The sequence below is a fragment of the Oncorhynchus keta genome, chromosome 35 (genome assembly GCF_023373465.1).
Source record: "Oncorhynchus keta strain PuntledgeMale-10-30-2019 chromosome 35, Oket_V2, whole genome shotgun sequence".
Lineage (NCBI taxonomy): Eukaryota > Metazoa > Chordata > Actinopteri > Salmoniformes > Salmonidae > Oncorhynchus > Oncorhynchus keta.
The window spans coordinates 15,073,653-15,084,909 of NC_068455.1; the positions used below are offsets into that span (position 1 = coordinate 15,073,653).

The window sequence follows — 11,257 nt, forward strand, 5'->3', positions numbered from 1 at the left end:
GTTTCTGTGTGGATGTCTCAATAAAGAGTGTCAAAAGTCAAGGTCCCCCTTTCTCTCTCTCTCTCGCTCGCTCTCTCAAATCCACTGCCCAGCAAGTGTCACACACTCCACTAACAGGAAGCACCTGCTTTGTTACGCTTGGTTTCTTTAGATAAACAAAGAGAGGAAAAGCATTTGTGCAGATTTCGTTTAAATTTTCAATGACTGCTCACTCAAACAGCCAAAGTAATTGCACTGGCTGAAACTCCAAAAAGGTCCATACAATTATTCTATGAAGATTCAAATACAATACTTCTATGGGCAGGTTTGTTGAGAAGTAGGGATTGAGATGAGGAGTGTAGACTGGGTAGCTCGCATCCAAAATGAACTATGGTGTGAAACGGAGCGAAAAGAGTAAAATGGAACAATTCAGTTTGAAGGGGGGTAAGAATGCCATTGTGCAGTGTTCACTAGCAGAAGTGAAACCGACCACATGCTATAAGTACCCTACATTCCCCGGGTCTGGGTTTGAGGGGAGAGTAAAGCTGGTTCTGGATCTGTTTAAGCACCAAAGGGACTATATGGGGAGGAGGTTAACAGCTAAAACATACATTATTCTTCATATGAACCCAGATCAAGACGTAACACTGTAAAACACACGTTATTCTACATATGAACCCAGATCAAGACGTAACACTGTAAAACACACGTTATTCTACATATGAACCCAGATCAAGACGTAACACTGTAAAACACACGTTATTCTACATATGAACCCAGATCAAGACGTAACACTGTAAAACACACGTTATTCTTCATATGAACCCAGATCAAGACGTAACACTGTAAAACACACGTTATTCTACATATGAACCCAGATCAAGACGTAACACTGTAAAACACACGTTATTCTACATATGAACCCAGATCAAGACGTAACACTGTAAAACACACGTTATTCTACATATGAACCCAGATCAAGACGTAACACTGTAAAACACACGTTATTCTACATATGAACCCAGATCAAGACGTAACACTGTAAAACACACGTTATTCTACATATGAACCCAGATCAAGACATCATTTATTTTTAGTCTCCAGACTCCTTCCAGAGAAAAGAAGACAGGACCGTTGAGAACTACGTGTACATGAAAGAGAGACAGAGAGAACTACTGAGTGTGTGAGAGAGCACTACCAAGTGTGTGTGTGTGTGTGTGTGAGAGAGAGAGCACTACCAAGTGTGTGTGTGTGTGTGTGTGTGTGTGTGTGTGTGTGTGTGTGTGTGTGAGAGAGCACTACCAAGTGTGTGTGTGTGTGTGTGTGTGTGTGTGTGTGTGTGTGTGTGTGTGTGTGTGTGTGTGTGTGTGTGTGTGTGTGTGTGTGTGTGTGTGTGTGTGTGTGTGAGAGAGAGAGAGCACTACCAAGTGTGTGTGTGTGTGTGTGTGTGTGTGTGTGTGTGTGTGTGTGTGTGAGAGAGAGAGCACTACCAAGTGTGTGTGTGTGTGTGTGTGTGAGAGAGAGAGCACTACCAAGTGTGTGTGTGTGTGTGTGTGTGTGTGTGTGTGTGTGTGTGTGTGTGTGTGTGTGTGTGTGTGTGTGTGTGTGTGTGTGTGTGTGTGTGTGTGTGTGTGTGTGTGTGTGTGTGAGAGAGAGAGAGAGAAGAACACTATACAATATGGAACACAAAGCTTTTACTATCTCATACTGGATAACAACAGGGTTGGAGGTCTTCTGCCATTGGCCTAAAGAGCAGGATCCCAGACTTCATCAAAGAAATTGGAAATATAGACATTGTCATCCTACAAGAAACATGGTATAGAGGAGACGGACCCGCTGGTTGCCCTCTAGGTTACAGATAGCTGGTAGTCCCATCCACCAAACTACCAGGTGAAACAGGGAAGTGTCTCAGGGGGTATGCTAATTCGGTATATAGCTAACCCACTTTATTACATTTGTCCAAACAGGAACATTTTACATCTGGCTAGAAATGAATAAGGAAATTATCTCAACAGAGGAAAATGTCTTCATGTGTGCTACATAAATCAAATCATATTTATTTACAAAGCCTTTCTTACATCAGCTGATATCTCAAAGTGCTGTACAGAAACCCAGCCTAAATCCCCAAACAGCAAGCAATGCAGGTGTAGAAGCACGGTGGCTAGGAAAAACTCCTTAGAAAGGCCAAAACCTAGGAAGAAACCTAGAGAGGAACCAGGCTATGTGGGGTGGCCAGTCCTCTTCTGGCTGTGCCGGATGGAGATTATAACAGAACATGGCCAAGATGTTCAAATGTTCATAAATGACCAGCATGGTCAAATAATAATAATCACAGTAGTTGTCGAGGGTGCAGCAAGTCAGCATCTCAGGAGTAAATGTCAGTTGGCTTTTCATAGCCGGTCATTAAGAGTATCTCTACCGCTCCTGCTGTCTCTAGAGAGTTGAAAACAGCAGGTCTGGGATCCATAGCCGCAGGCAGAACAGTTGAAAATGGAGCAGCAGCACGGCCAGGTGGACTGGGGACAACAAGGAGTTATCATGCCAGGGAGTCCTGAAGCATGGTCATAGGGCTCAGGTCCTCCGAGAGAGAGAAAGAAAGAGAGAATTAGAGAGAGCATACTTAATTTCACACAGGACATCGGATAAGACAGGAGAAGTACTCCAGATATAACAGACTCGCCCTAGCCCCTCGACACATAAACTACTGCAGCATAAATACTGGAGGCTGAGACAGGAGGTGTCAGGAGACACTGTGTCCCCATCCAATGATACCCCCGGACAGGGCCAAACAGGCAGCATATAACCCCACCCACTTTGCCAAAGCACAGCCCCCACACCACTAGAGGGATATCTTCAACCACCAACTTACCATCATGAGACAAGGCCGAGTATAGCCCACAAAGATCTCCGCCACGGCACAACCCAAGGGGGAAGATCACGTCAGTGACTCAACCCACTCAAGTGACGCACCCCTTCTAGGGACGGCATGGAAGAGCACCAGTAAGCCAGTGACTCTGCCCCTGTAATAAGGATGAAGGCAGAGAATCCTAGTGGAGAGAGGGGAACCGGCCAGGCAGAGACAGCAAGGGCGGTTTGTTGCTCCAGAGCCGTTGCTCCATATACTGTACCTATATCCCCCCAATAAAATCCCAATACTTTAACAATGATAGCTTCTCCATCCTAGAGGGGGAGATCAACAATCTACAGGCCCAGGGACATGCAGTAGTCTGTGGCAACCTAAATACCAGAACTGGACAAGAACCTGACACCATCAGCACACAGAGGGACAAACACCTGCCTGCAGGTGACAACATTCCCTCCCCCATATTTCCCCATAGACAAACTACAACCACATAACCAACAAAAACAGGTCACAACTCCTGCAGCTCTGTCGGACGCTAGGTATGTACATAGTCAATGGTAGGCTTTGAGGGGACTCCTATGGTAGGTACACCTATAGCTCATCTCTTGGCAGTAGTACTGTAGACTACTTTATCACTGACCTCAACCCAGAGTCTCTCAGAGCGTTCACAGTCAGTCCACTGACACCCCTATCAGATCACACCAAAATCATATTCTACTTGAACAGAGCTTTGCTCAATCATGAGCCATCATGAGCCATCAAATGAACTGAATAATATTAAGAAATGCTATAGATGGAAGGAAAGTAATGTGGAAATCTACAAAAATATATATTAGGCAACAACAAATTTAATCCCTTCTAGACAAAATGTTTCACTGTAATAGTGAAGATGTTACCTTGGCAGTAGAAAACCTAAATAGTATATAAAATATTTGTTTTTCATGTAGACAATCTAAGAAAGATTAACAACAATGACAAATTGTTTGATGAAGAATGCAAAAACCTAAGAAAGAAATGGAGAAACCTATCCAACCGATAAAATAGAAACCCAGAAACGCCTTGACAATGGTGAATCACTAAAACAATACAGAAATACACTACGGAAAAAGAAGGAACAGCACGTCAGAAATCAGCTCAATGTAATTGAAGAATCCATAGATTCTAACCACTTCTGGGAAAATTGAAAAACTCTAAACAAACAACAACATAAAGAGTTATTTATCCAAAATGGAGATGTATGAATAAACCACTTCTCTAATCTTTTTGGCTCCATAACAAAGAACAAACAGCAAAACATATACCTGATCAATTACAAATCTTAGAATCAACTATTAAAGACTACCAGGACCCACTGGATTCTCCAATTACATTCAATGAACTTCAGGACAAAATACAAACCCTCCAACCCAAAAAGGCCTGTGGGGTTGATGGCATCCTATATAATAATAATAATAATATAATAATAATAATAAATGAAATGCTAAAATATACAGACCACAAATTCCAATTGGCTATACTTAAACTCTTTAACATCATCCTCAACTCTAGCATATTTCCCAATATTTGGAACCAAAGACTGATCACCCCAATCCATAAAAGTGGAGACAAATTTAACCACAATATCTACCGTGGGATTTGCGTCAACAGCAACCGTGGGAAAATCCTCTGCGTTATCATTAACAGCAGACCCATACATTTCCTCAGTGAAAACAATGCACTCAGCAAATGTCAAATTTGATTTTTACCAAATGACCGTACGGCAGACCACTTATTGACGTTGCACACCCTAATTGGCAAACAAACAGGCCAAAACAAAGGCAAAGTCTTTTCATGGTTTGTTGATTTCCAAAAAGTTTGACACAATTTGGCATGAGGGCCTGCTATATTGATGGTAAGTGGTGTTGGGCCCTCCAGGACACCTACACCACTCGATGTCACAGGAAGGCTATAAAGATCATCAAGGACAACAACCATCCGAGCCACTGCCTGCTCACCCCGTTATCATCTAGAAGGCGAGGTCAGTACAGGTGCATCAAAGCTGGGACCGAGAGACTGAAAAACAGCTTCTATCTCAAGGCCATCAGACAGTTAAACAGCCACCACTAACATTGAGTAGCTGCTGACAACATACTAACTCAACTCCAGCTCACTTTAATAATGGAAATTGATGTAGAAAAAGTATCACTAGCCACTTTAAACACTCGCATTAACATCTGCTAACCATGTGTGTGACAAATTCAATTTGATTTGATTTGATTTGATCTGATGCTTCTCTCCCCAACCAAGGAGAGCCTACAGCAGCATCTAGACCTTCTGCACAGATTCTGTCAGACCTGGGCCCTGACAGTAAATCCCAGTAAGACAAAATGAATGATGTTCCAAAAAAGGTCTAGTTGCCAGGACCACGAATACAAATTCCATCTAGACACAGTTGCCCTAGGCATATACATACATGCCTAAACCTCAGCGCCACAGGTAACTTTCATAAAGCTGTGAACGATCTGAGAGACAAGGCAAGGGCCTTCTACAACATCGAAAGGAACATAAAATTCTGGCAAAATATACTTGAATCAGTTATAGAACACATTGCCCTATATGGTTGTGAGGTCTGCGGTCCACTCCCCAACCAATTATTCACAAAATGGGGCAAACACCAAACTGAGACTCTGCATGCAGAATTTTGCAAAAATATCCTCTGTGTACAACATAAAACAACAAATAATGCAGGCAGAGCACCCGCTAATAATCCAAATCCAGAAAAGAGACGTTCAATTCTTCAACAACCTAAAAGAAAGTGATTCCCAAACCTTCCATAACAAAGCCATCACCGACAGAGAGATGAACCTGGAGATCAGTCCCCTAAGCAAGCTGGTCTTGGGGCTCTGTTCACAAACACAAACAGACCCCACAGAGCCCCAGGACAGCAGCACAATTAGACCAAACCAAATCATGAGAAAACAAAAAGATAATTACTTGACACATTGGAAAGAATTAACAAAAAACCTGAGCAAACTAGAATGCTATTTGGATCTAAACAGAGAGTACACAGTGGCATAATAGCTGACTACTGTGACTGACCGACACTTAAGGAAAGCTTTGACTATGTACAGACTCAGTGAGCATAGCCTTGCTATTGAGAAAGGCTGCAGTAGGCAGACCTGGAGAGAAGACAAGATATGTTCACACTGCCCACAAAATTAGGTGGAAACTGAGCTGCACTTTCTAATAACCTGCCAAATGTATGACCATATTAGAGATACATATTTCCCTCAGACTACACAGATCCACAAAGAATTAGAAAAACAAACCCAATTTTGATCAACTCCCATATCTACTGGGTGAAATACGACAGTGCCGCCACAGCAGCAAGATTTGTGACCTGTTGCACAAGAAAAGGGCAACCAGTGAAGAACAAACACCATTGTAAATACAACCAATATTTATATTTATTTATTTTCCCTTTTGTACTTTAACCATTTGCACATCTTTACAACACTGTATATATACATAATATGACATTTGAAATGTCTTTATTCTTTACACTCTTCTGTGAGTGTAATGTTTATTGTTAATTTTTATTATTTATTTCACTTTTGTATATTATCTACTTCACTTGCTTGGGTAATGTTAACATATGTTTCCCATGCCAATGAAGCCCCTTGAATTGAATTGAATTGAGAGAGAGAGAGAGAGAGAGAGAGAGAGAGAGAGAGAGAGAGAGAGAGAGAGAGAGAGAGAATAGCTAACAAGTGTATGTGTGTGAGAGAGAGAAGTACTACCAAGTGTGTGAAAGAGGGAGAAGAACTGCCAAGTGTGTTAGTGAGAGAGAGAGAGAGAGAGAGAGAGAGAGAGAGAGAGAGAGAGAGAGAGAGAGAGATAACTGCCAAGTGTGTTAGTGAGAGAGAGAGAGAGAGAGGAGGGAGAGAGAGAGAGAGAGAGAATAACTAACAAGTGTATGTGTGTGAGAGAGAGAAGTACTACCAAGTGTGTGAAAGAGGGAGAAGAACTGCCAAGTGTGTTAGTGAGAGAGAGAGAGGGTTAGAGAAATTGAGAAACCTGTCCAACCAAAAACATAGAGACCCGGAAAACCTGAGTCTACGCCTTCACTATGGTGAATCACTAAAACAATACAGAAACACACTACGGAAAAAGAAGGAACAGCATGTCAGAAATCAGCTCAATGCAATTGAAGAATCCATAGACTCTAACCACTTCTGGGAAAATTGGAAAACACTAAACAAACAACAACACGAAGAATTATCTATCCAAAATGGAGATGTCTGGGTAAACCACTTCTCCAATCTTTTTGGTTCTATAACAAAGAACAAAGAGCAAAAACATATACATGATCAACTACAGATCTTAGAATCAACTATTAAAGACTACCAGAACCCACTGGATTCTCCAATTACATTGAATGAGTTACAGGACAAAATAAAAACCCTCCAACCCAAAAAGGCCTGTGGTGTCGATGGTATCCTCAATGAAATGATCAAATATACAGACAACAAATTCCAACTGGCTATACTAAAACTCTTTAACATCATACTTAGCTCTGGCATCTTCCCCAATATTTGGAACCAAGGACTGATCACCCCAATCCACAAAAGTGGAGACAAATTTGACCCCAATAACTACCGTGGAATATGTGTCAACAGTAACCTTGGGAAAATCCTCTGCATTATTATTAACAGCAGACTCGTACATTTCCTCAATGAAAACAATGTACTGAGCAAATGTCAAATTGGCTTTTTACCAAATTACCGTACAACAGACCATGTATTCACCCTGCACACCTTAATTGACAACCAAACAAACCAAAACAAAGGCAAAGTCTTCTCATGCTTTGTTGATTTCAAAAAAAAAGCCTTCGACTCAATTTGGCATGAGGGTCTGCTATACAAACTGATGGAAAGTGGTGTTGGGGGTAAAACATATGACATTATAAAATCCATGTACACAAACAACAAGTGTGCGGTTAAAATTGGCAAAAACACACACATTTCTTCACACAGGGTCGTGGGGTTAGACAGGGATGCAGCTTAAGCCCCACCCTCTTCAACATATATATCAACGAACTGGCGCGGGCACTAGAAAAGTCTGCAGCACCCGGCCTCCCCTGCTAGAATCCGAAGTCAAATGTCTGCTGTTTGCTGATGATCTGGTGCTTCTGTCACCAACCAAGGAGGGCCTACAGCAGCACCTAGATCTTATGCACAGATTCTGTCAGACCTGGGCCCTGACAGTAAATCTCAGTAAGACCAAAATAATGGTGTTCCAAAAAAGGTCGAGTCACCAGGACCACAAATACAAATTCCATCTCGACACTGTTGCCCTAGAGCACACAAAAAACTATACATACCTTGGCCTAAACATCAGCGCCACAGGTAACTTCCACAAAGCTGTGAACGATCTGAGAGACAAGGCAAGAAGGGCATTCTATGCCATCAAAAGAAACATAAATTTCAACATACCAATTAGGATTTGGCTAAAAATACTTGAATCAGTCATAGAGCCCATTGCCCTTTATGGTTGTGAGGTCTGGGGTCCGCTCACCAACCAAGACTTCACAAAATGGGACAAACACCAAATTGAGACTCTGCACGCAGAATTCTGCAAAAATATCCTCCGTGTACAACGTAAAACACCAAATAATGCATGCAGAGCAGAATTAGGCCGATACCCACTAATTATCAAAATCCAGAAAAGAGCCATTAAATTCTACAACCACCTAAAAGGAAGCGATTCACAAACCTTCCTTAACAAAGCCATCACCTACAGAGAGATGAACCTGGAGAAGAGTCCCCTAAGCAAACTGGTCCTGGGGCTCTGTTCACAAACACAAACACACCGCACAGAGCCCCAGGACAACAGCACAACTAGACCCAACCACATCATGAGAAAACAAGGAGATAATTACTTGACACATTGGAAAGAATTAACAAAAAAACAGAGCAAACTAGAATGCTATTTGGCCCTACACAGAGAGTACACAGCGGCAGAATACCTGACCACTGTGACTGACCCAAAATTAAGAAAAGCTTTGACTATGTACAGACTCAGTGAGCATAGCCTTGCTATTGAGAAAGGCCGCCGTAGGCAGACATGGCTCTCAAGAGAAGACAGGCTATGTGCTCACTGCCCACAAAATGAGGTGGAAACTGAGCTGCACTTCCTAACCTCCTGCCCAATGTATGACCATATTAGAGAGACATATTTCCCCCAGATCACACAGATCCACAAAGAATTCGAAAACATATCCAATTTTGAAAAACTCCCATACCTACTGGGTGAAATTCCACAGTGTGCCATCACAGCAGCAAGATTTGTGACCTGTTGCCACGAGAAAAGGGCAACCAGTGAAGAACAAACACCATTGTAAATTCAACCCATATTTATGCTTATTTATTTTATCTTGTGTCCTTTAATTATTTGTACATTGTGTATATGTATGTATATATATATATATATATATATATATATGTGTATATATATATATATATATGTATATATGTATATATATGTATATATGTATATGTGTATGTATATATATATATATATAATATGACATTTGTAATGTCTTTACTGTTTTGAAACTGTTGTATGTGTAATGTTTACTGTTAATTTTTGTTGTTTTTCACTTTATATATTCACTTTGTATGTTGTCTACCTCACTTGCTTTGGCAATGTTAACACATGTTTCCCATGCCAATAAAGCCCTTGAATTGAATTGAATTGAAATTGAGAGAGAGAGAGAGAGAGAGAGAGAGAGAGAGAGAGAGAGAGAGAGAGAGAGAGAGAATAACTGCCAAGTGTGTTAGTGAGAGAGAGAGAGAGGAGGGAGAGAGAGGGAGAGAATAACTAACAAGTGTATGTGTGTGAGAGAGAGAGAGAGAAGTACTACCAAGTGTGTGAAAGAGGGAGAAGAACTGCCAAGTGTGTTAGTGAGAGAGAGAGAGAGAGAGAGAGAGAGAGAGAGAGAGAGAGAGAATAACTGCCAAGTGTGTTAGTGAGAGAGAGAGCAAGAGAGAGAGAGAGAGAGAGAGAGAGAGAGAGAGAGAGAGAATAACTACCAAGTGTGTTAGTGAGAGAGAGAGCAAGAGAGAGAGAGAGAGAGAGAGAGAATAACTACCAAGTGTGTGTGTGAGAAAGAGAAGTGGGACAAGAAGAGGAGAAAGAGAGGGAGGGTTTGAACCGTTTTTTTAGGAGATCTGTGATCTTCTTGGCAGACCTGAAGGCTAGCTGTGTGAAGGGGGAAGGAGTGGAGGAGAGGAGGGCGGCAGGCTGACCACACTGGTCTACCTCTTCCTGAAAGCAACTCCGCTCAGAGAGACAGGAAGTAGAGACACAGAAAGAGGGGAGGGGGAAAGAAAGAGTCAGAGAGAGAGAGAATACTTTTCCTGTCACCAAACTTTTTGAAAACTGTGGGACTAGAGTGTGAAAAATAAAGATAGAGAGGAACACAGTGTGAGATAGAAAAGGGAGATTGAGAACAGATCCAAGGACATGGAGGAGTTCTCAGGCTACCATCATGGATTGTTCCAGTGGAGTTGTGTGTGACTGACAGAGGGGGTTGCTTTGAAGACGGACATTAGGAAAGAGTTTGAGTACGAACGACAGAATGATGAAAACAGCTGTTCTCTCTCAGGAGACCGCATCTACTGGGTATGAAGAAACAAACTCTGTACCTACCATAGAAATATAATATCTAGAATGGGCTTAGAGCCTCTAACTGTTCCACGCCAGCGGTAGCAGAAAATATTTTTGTATCTCAGATTGTTATGAAAATTCTCACATAGAAACTTAATTGGGAGGAAGGATGTTTTAAATGTTTTTTTTACATTTGTATCACAAAGCATTTTTGAGAAAAATCATTATGAAAGTGGCCATTTTAGGTCCTTTTTAGACACGTCTCCTGTAAGACCCTATGATCTGTCAACCATACATGATACAGACATAGGGTCTGACAGTATAATGACTCCAAGATGTTGTCTGTATCATGTATGGTTGACAGATCATAGGATCTGACAGTATAATGACTCCAAGATGTTGTCTGTATCATGTATGGTTGACAGATCATAGGATCTGACAGTATAATGACTCCAAGATGTTGTCTGTATCATGTATGGTTGACAGATCATAGGATCTGACAGTATAATGACTCCAATATGTTGTCTGTATCATGTAAGGTTGACAGATCATAGGGTCTGACAGTATAATGACTCCAAGACGTTGTCTGTATCATGTACAGTTGACAGATCATAGGGTCTGACAGTATAATGACTCCAAGATGTTGTCTGTATCATGTAAGGTTGACAGATCATAGGGTCTGACAGTATAATGACTCCAAGATGTTGTCTGTATCATGTATGGTTGACAGATCATAGGATCTGACAGTATAATGACTCCAAGATG

The 11,257-nt window shown here is 41.5% G+C and overlaps 1 protein-coding gene across 5 annotated transcripts in view; it reads left to right on the forward strand.

Moving 5' to 3' along the window:
• Window positions 1-9,999: 9,999 nt before the first annotated feature.
• The window catches only part of rin3 (Ras and Rab interactor 3), a 33,340-nt gene continuing 32,082 nt past the window's right edge, over window positions 10,000-11,257 (forward strand). For 4 of the 5 annotated variants that reach the window (XM_052496628.1, XM_052496629.1, XM_052496630.1 and 1 more), the window contains exon 1: window positions 10,002-10,507. The gene's annotated coding sequence lies outside the window, so the exon portion shown is untranslated. Of the gene's footprint in view, window positions 10,508-11,257 lie in introns of all 5 variants that reach the window. The other variant, XM_052496632.1, reaches the window with a different exon arrangement.